This window comes from Lactuca sativa, chromosome 1 (assembly GCF_002870075.4).
Source record: "Lactuca sativa cultivar Salinas chromosome 1, Lsat_Salinas_v11, whole genome shotgun sequence".
Lineage (NCBI taxonomy): Eukaryota > Viridiplantae > Streptophyta > Magnoliopsida > Asterales > Asteraceae > Lactuca > Lactuca sativa.
The window spans coordinates 88,709,807-88,718,674 of NC_056623.2; positions in this window are offsets into that span (position 1 = coordinate 88,709,807).

Genomic DNA, 8,868 nt, shown 5'->3' on the forward strand with positions numbered 1-8,868 from the left:
GCTTTTATTGAATTCCCAATCTTAGTTACTTTAGGAAAAATGTGAATAAGGTGCTAATCCATGAAATTACACTTTGCACTTTGATTAAGTCGTTGGTGGAGCGTGTGTGGTTTACCGACACACTAACTTGGACTTAACAAGGTAGGCAAAGGGTGACTTAAGGTTTTTTCATAAGGTCGGTGGAGCGCGTGTGGTTTACCGGCACATCGATTAAGTGGAAAAACATTAAAGGTACCAAGTAATTTGCATGGTTACTTCACACCTTGTTTTGTGATCCTTGGTATCCCAGTCACAAAACATGAAGGGCACACTCGAGATTGAAACACGCCATTGAAAAGCTCAATGAATCTCAAAAGAATCTAGGAATTTCTAAAAACCAAATAAAACCTAATAATTTATATTTCATTTTCATGGTGGAAATTGGTGAATCGTCATTCACCTACCTTTCAAATATGTTATAACTTGGATTATGGCATCCCTCTTCTGAGTTATAATATATTGTGATTGGACCCTAGCCTTAATATTACATTTGGTTGTTTTATTAAGGACTTTCTCTATATCTAAACTAAACTTGTTTTCTTCTTTTCAGATGTCTTCCAACAATGCTACTCCTGGCTCAAACCCTACTGGCTCCTTCTCTCTCATGAACCTTTGTGGGAGAGTCATCTTTGATGGATCCAACTTTACTGACTGGATCATAAACATCAGGATGGTCACTCGATACGAGAACAAGGAATATGTTCTCAACAAGGAGCTCAAGGTGCCTGAGCCAACTGTTACTCCTGAAGAGCTTGGTGAATATGCGGTACATGAAAGAGATGCTACAAAAGTAGCATGCATCATGATGGCCACCATGACAGCCGAGCTCCAAAAGTCCTATGAGGACTATTATCCTTTTGAGATGCACCAGGACTTGATGGACTGCTACCATCAAAGTGCTCGTCAAGAGCGATATGAAATAATCTCCTCCATGATAACAACCTGAATAAAGGATGGTGAACCCATCACGGGCCACATGCAGAAAATGAAAAGGTATGTGGACCGTTTACTGAAGCTGAATGTGAACTTCCCCGAGGAGTTAGCAATAGATATCATTTTGCACTCCTTACCATCATGTTATGATCAATTCCTCATGACATACCACATGAACAAGGAGGAAGTCACCCTCAGAAAACTTCAAGGACTCCTTAAGACCACAGAATCAGGTCTTAAAGGTAAGTCGGTTGTTACCACTTCTACTCCAAACTTTGCAACTGTCCTGGCAATCGGGAAAGGGAAAGGTAAGAAGAGGAAGACCCCTTTGAAGGGTACCAAGGGTAAGACCTTTGATGGCTCCTCGTCTAGCGGAACAAAGAAAGGTTTCGTTACACCTTCTTCTGATCCCAAAGAGGCGGAATGCTTCTACTTCCATGAAAAGGCGCACTGGAAGCGGAACTGCCCAAAGTACCAGCAAGATTTGAAGGATGGGAAAGTGAAACCCAACCATGCAGGTATTTACACTATCTTATCTAATAATTCACTCTATTCTAACTCTTGGGTCCTTGATACCGGTTGCGGTATTCATATTTGTTTTGATTTGCAAGGACTAAGAAGAAGTGAGAATGTGGAGGATGGAAAGATAAACTTGATCATGGGAAATAGGAAAGTTTCACCTGTCACCAAGATTGGAGTTTATACTTTGTTGCTAAGTAGTGGGTTTACTTTAGATTTGAATAAATGTTGTTATTCACCAGAAATGGCAAGAAATGTTATTTCGTTTCATGCTTTGTACAAACAAGGTTTTACCTTTTCTTTTGATAATGAAATTGGTGGAATAAATGCTTTCTTTAATAATGTGTTTTATTTTAAAGCATTACCTTGTGATGGTGTGTATGAAGCTGTGTTTGTTGTAGATAATTTAGGAAATAATGTGTTGTGTATTGATTCTACAAATGATAATAACTTGGATAAAGCATTCTTATGGCATTGTCGCCTTGGACATATAAGCAAGAAACGCATAGGCCAACTCTAAAAGGGTGGAGCTTTGGAATCATTTGAACTAAAGTCAGATGATAGTTGTGAATCATGCTTACTTGGAAAAATGACAAAGTCACCCTTCACTGGTTCTTGTGAGAGGGGTGAAAGTTTGTTGGATCTTGTACATACGGATGTGTGTGGATCCTTCAAACATGCTACCAGGGATGCTAATCGTTATTATTTGACTTTTACTGATGATTACAGTAGATATGGATATCTCTACTTAATCAAGCATAAGTCAGAGACTTTTGAAATGTTTAAAGAATTTAAACATGAAGTCGAGAATCAATTGGGCAGGAACATTAAGATGCTTCGATCCGATCGAGGTGGTGAGTATCTTAGTTCAGAGTTCCTTGACTATCTTAGGGAATGTGGGATTGTCTCACAATTGACACCTCCCAGGACACCGCAGTTGAATGGTGTAGCTGAGAGGTGTAACCAAACCTTGTTGGACATGGTTCGTTCCATGATGAGTCGAGTTACGCTACCAATCTCATTTTGGGGGTATGCCTTAGAGACTGCCGCCTATATCCTTAATCTGGTCCCTACAAAGAAGGTTGCCAAAACACCTAACGAGATGTGGACTGGAAAAGTTCCTATTCTAGCCCACATCAAGATTTGGGGTTGCGAGGCTTTCGTGAGACGCGAGACTCACGGCATGCTTGAACCTCGAAGTGAGTGGTGTATTTTCATCGGCTACCCACAAAAATCCTTTGGTTACCTCTTCTACATACCTAGTGAAAATGTGGTTTTTATAGCAAGGAGGGCTGTCTTTCGAGAGAGAGAGAGATAGAGTTCATAAACCAAGGAAACAGTGGGAAGCAAATTGACCTTGAAGAAATTCAAGAGTCAAGTGGTGAAGGAACCTCAAACCCTAGCAGTCAACTTGAGGAGGAAACTCCTGTTGATCCAATTATACCTCCAATTGTACCTCCGAGGCGTTCCACAAGGGTTAGGAATGTACCTGAGCATTACTATGGTTTCCATATTACTACGGAAGGTGAGACACTTATCAGTGATGGGACATTGGTAAGTCTGGATGAACCTAACAGCTATGCGGAAGCCATGGCAGGCCCCGAGTCAGTTAAATGGAAAGAGGCAATGGATAGCGAGATACAGTCCATGTATGAGAATCAGGTTTTGGACTTGGTTTACAATGTGCCGGGTTGTAAGATAGTTGGGTGCAAATGGATCTTCAAGAAGAAGACCGACATGGATGGTAATGTAGAAACTTATAAGGCATGACTGGTTTCAAAGGGTTTCTCACAAACTCCGAGAGTAGACTATGATGAGACCTTTTCACCAGTAGCCAAGATTAAGTCTATTAGGGTTCTGTTAGCCATAGCCCCATTTCATGACTATGAAATATGGCAAATGGATGTCAAAACCGCTTTCCTTAATGGAAAGTTGGCTGAAGATGTTTACATGAATCAGCCAGAGGGTTTTGTCAGCACAGAGTACCCTAATAGAGTGTGTAAGCTTGAGAAATCCATCTATGGATTAAAGCAAGCACCTCGTAGATGGAATCTTTGCTTTGATGAGAAAGTCAAAGAGTTTGGCTTTTCAAGGAGTGAAGATGAATCTTGAGTATATGTCAAGGCTAGTGGGAGTATAGTTAGCTTTTTGGTACTGTATGTGGATGACATACTACTCATAGAAAATGACATCCCAACTCTGCAGGAAGTTAAGTCCTGGCTTGGGAAGTGTTTCTCTATGAAGGACCTAGGAGAAGCTGCCTATATTTTAGGGATAAGGATCTTGAGAGACCGGAGTAAAAGACTAATTGGGCTTAGTTAGAGTACATACTTGGAGAAGGTGCTGAAGAGATTCAGCATGCAGTACTCCAAGAAAGGAGAGTTACCCATCCAAAGTAACGCCAGATTGAGTAAGACACAAAGCCCTAATACTGAGGCTGAGATAGCAGAAATGAGTCGAATACCTTATGCTTCGGCTGTAGGATCGATCATGTATATTATGACGTGTACTCGGCCTGATGTAGCTTTTGCCCTGAGCATGGTTAGTAGGTATCAGGGGAACCCTGACAAGGCACACTGGACTGCAGTAAAGAATATCCTCAAGTACCTATGGAGGACTAAGGACTGGGTCCTTACCCTCGGTAGGAGTGATGACTTGAGAGTTGTAGGGTATAGTGATGCTAGCTTTCAGGCTGATAGGGATAATTTCCGCTCTCAGTCAGGCTGGTTCTTTACCTTAAACGGAGGAGCAATTTCTTGGAAGAGTTCCAAGCAAGAGACAGTGGCTGATTCAACTTGCGAATCAGAGTATATTGCAGCTAGCGAGGCAGCAAAGGAGGCGATATGGCTGAAGAACTTCATTGGAGACCTTGGAGTTGTACCAGCTATTAAAGAGCCAATGGAAATTTTCTGTGATAGTGAAAGTGCAGTTGCCTTAGCAAAGGAACCAAGGGATCATGGGAGATCCAGACACATTGACAGAAAATACCATTTTATCAGACATCGTATAGAAGAAGTACTCCTCGTGGCAAAGAGGGTATCATCAGATGAGAACCCGGCAGATCCCCTCACGAAGGGACTGGGTAGGGTTAAGCATCTCCAACATGCAAGGAGCATAAGGCTGAAGGATGATATTAGTTTTAGTAGTTATATAATGTTGAAATTTTGTAAAGTGTAATTGACATTTGCTGATGAATATAAGTTGTGTTTATTTATGAGTAAAGTGTTGCTATCCCTTGTCAATCGTTTACTATTATTTCTTTTGCATGTTTTGACTTCTAGAATATTTATGTTGAGTTTTACATATTATTCAAATTATCCACAGTCAGTCATATGTTGGAAGTAGATATGAAGTAAGACTGTCATGAGTTGGTTGTAGAGGTCTAAGATGTTGGACATGGCCTCAACACTCATGAGTGCTCATAAGTTCTGAGTATTGGATTCAACCCACGCTCACTTGTATCACTTCATGGAATTTATCTCGAGTGATAGTGAGACGGTAATATCATATAAGTCTTTAAACCTAGAGATATGACTTGTTAACTTTGAGTTAGTTATGCATTGATCGTGTGAAAACGCATTGGTAACTCGATGTTATAAAATGTGCGGTTGTGTATAATTTAACAAGTAGAAGATCAAGAGTATGAGTCGAAGTTTATCTGTTCCTTCTTGGATTAGAAGCGATATCTGGGCCCCTCGATGATTTTGTTTTGACCCATGTACCAGGACCGGTCAGAACTAAGTTGATGTGTTCAATTAAGTTCTATGTCAAACAAATCGGAAATCGGGAAACAAACTGCTGGACAAAAAGTAAGACATTGTTCCATGTATTTGTCCGGTTGATATCTAGAACAGAGGATTATATGATCACTTATCTGAAATGGCGTATCATCATCTTCTCAGTTCTGAGAAACCTTGAAAAGAGCTACGATTGCCGATCGGTTCCTAAAGTCATACTTGTAGTTATAGTTATTAGACTTATCCAAGTGGGAGACTGTTGGATAAGGTGTCTAAGTCCATAACTATTTCTGGTATGTAATTGACCCGGCCCGCCATGGTCCATTTGGGTTGCATGGCATCATGCATTTGGATAGACTAAATGAGAGAATTAACACTTGTGGCTTATTAATATATTATAAGTTCTAATATATTAACAATATTATTTAATTAGTATTGATCAAGAATTAATCTAGAATTAATTAAGTGATCAAATGGTGACTAATTAAATATATGGGTTGATTATGTAAATCATCCATAACTTATATAGTGGGCTAAAAGGCTCCATGGATAATCAAGTTGGGTTAAACCCATTGGATGCTCCATGGAGGCTCCATGGGAGTTACAAACCCATGGGTCATGGAAATGAAGAGTCATGCCACATTAGGGTTTACATGGTGTAGCCCTAGATGTGACACACTATATAAAGAACATCATACTCACCAAAATTGGCTACACATGAACAAGTGAGAGCTAGGCCGATTTTTGTAAGTGTAATATTCTCTTAAAGTTTACTTCTTTGCATTTGGTGTTGTGTGAAGCATTTGAGGCATCACACTTGGGGTGCTAGGCTCACAAGGTTTCAAGGATCATAAGCAACAACAAGGTAAGTTATTCTATCTTTCATTCAAGTTAAAAATTGTTCCCCATGTATGCTAGATAGGAATATAACCTTGGAATTCGACTTTGCATGATAATTAGAAAAACATAGATCCAAGGTTATTAGGATTGCATGTACGCTTAGTAAGTGTTAGAATGCTCAAAACCCATCAGATATACCAAATACAACTTCCAGGACTCGGTACTGTCACTATGCGTTTGTGGTGATGCCATTTGGGCTCACCAATGCCCCTGCAACATTCATGGGCCTCATGAACAGGGTGTGTAGGCCGATGTTGGATCGGTCCATGATCATTTTTATGGATGACATCTTGGTCTATTCTAAGACCAAGGAGCAGCACGAGCAGCATTTGAGGGAGGTATTGGAGACACTGAGGGTGGAGAGGCTTTATTCCACGTTCTCTAAGTGCGATTTCTAGTTGCATGAGGTGCAGTTTTTAGGGCACATCATCAACCAAGAGGGTATTTTGGTTGATCCAACCAAGATTGAGGCAGTAATGCAGTGGGAAATACCATAAGAATGCATCTGGGATCCGTAGCTTCTTTGGTCTAGCGGGGTAGTATCGGAGATTTATTCAGGACTTTTCCAAGATCGTCATACCTTTGAATCGCTTGACCAAGAAGAATGTGACCTTTCGGTGGGGCCCGGACCAACAGTTGGATTTCGAGACACTAAGACAAAGATTATGTGAGGCCCCGATTTTAGCGCTACCCGAGGGATTGGATGATTTGGTGGTGTATTATGATGCGTCTATCTCGGGGTTAGGGGCAATTATGATGCATAGGGGGCATGTGATCACGTAAGCCTCGAGGTAGCTGAAGCATCATGAGGAGAACTACCCTACTCACGACCTGGAATTGGGGGCGGTTGTGTTTGAACTCAAATTCTAGAGGTATTACTTGTACGGAGTCCGGTGCACCATCTTTACTGACCACAAAAGTTTGAAGTATTTGATGGATCAATAGAACCTTAACATGCGGAAGAGGATGTGATTGGATGTACTGAAAGATTACGATTGTGAGATTTTGTACCACCCAAGGAAGGCCAATGTGGTAGCCGATGCCTTGAGTGGCAAGGTGGCAAGTACTCCGATTTGGGATGTTTGTTTGAGGATGACGGTGATTTCCCACTTGTTGGATATGATCAAGGAGGCTCAGGTGGAGGGATTGAGGAAAGAGAATTGGAAGATAGAATGGATTCTGGGTCAGATTCCCTTGTTTGTTCGAGATAGTCGGGGACTTTTGACATGGTGTGGCTAGGTGTAGGTGCAGGCATCAGGGGGTGTGGGGCTGAAGATCTTGTAGGAGGCGCACAAGTCCAAGTTCTCTATTCATCTGGGGGCCACAAAGATGTATATGGATCTGAGGTTGAGTTATTGGTGGCCCTGCATGAATCGGGAGGTCGCATGGTTTGTGGAGCGGTGCTTGATTTGTAGGAAGGTCAAGGCCGAACATTAGAGGACTCGCAATAAGGTTCAGCCGCTACCCATTCCTATGTGGAAGTGGGAAGAGATCACCATGGACTTCATCACGAAGTTACTGAGCACGACGAGGGGTGTGGATTCCATTTGGGTCATCGTGGACAGGTTGACGAAGAGTGACCATTTTATTCCGATCTCAGAGAGCATCTCTACTGAGAAATTAGTAGAATTTATGTAAGAGAGGTGGTGGTTAGGAACAGGGTGCCGGTGTCGGTGGTCTCTAACCGGGATGTACGTTTTACATCCAGGTTATGGAGGAAGTTCCACGAAGAGTTGGGAACTCAATTACATTTCAGAACCGCGTACCACCCGCAGACAGATGGTCAGGACGAGCGGATGATCCAGACACTCGAGGATATGCAACGAGCATGCATATTGGATTTCGGAGGGAGTTGGGATACGTACCTCCCACTAGCAAAGTTTTCATATAACAATAGTTATCATGCTAGTATCGACCGACCCCCGTTTAAGATGTTGTATGGTCGGAGGTGTAGGACTCGTGTTTGTTGGGGAAAGGTAGGGCATCGAGTCATGGAGAGCACCAAGGTGGTGCTCAAGACTACCGAGTTGATTCAGCAGGTGCGCGATAAAAAGCGAGTTGCACAGAGCCATCGGTAAAGCTATGCTGACCGTTGCCGATCAAATATTGAGTTTCAGGTGGGGGACTTTGTTTTACTGAAAGTGTCGCTATGGATGAGAGAAAAAAACAGATCTGATGTGCAGGGACAAGGTTTGAAAACTCAAACCTTGATTGAATGCTTAATATCAATGTCTGCTTGCTAATAAATGTTCAAGTCAAGCCTGGAAAGACCAGTCAAGTCTTAGATAGTATATTCAACAAATGATCAAGACATAAATGAAGTATGAGAATAAATGATCAAGGTATAGTTAATAAATGAAGAACAAGAAGAATGTTTGAAGGAAGTTTGAAATAACTTAGTAAATGCCAAAGATGAGTGAATGATCCATATTGACTTTGCATTTAAAGCTCTTGTAAATAGGAGTGAAAGTTATAGCAAATTAACTAGAAAGCTTACACAAGACTGGACAATAGAAATGTTTCTGACATTCTGATTGTCTAATATTTCAAAGACTAAGTCCTATGAAAAGTTACATCAATACAAAGACAAACTTTAATAAATGCACCAAGACAAAAAAATCGTGACTTCGGATCTTCATCCGTTCCGGACATGAGAGTCACTCTGGAATGTCTTTAGCTTCTCATCTTCTTCTCTTTTGGTCCAGACAGATTCCAGACCTCTCTTCAAAGTTGACTCCGG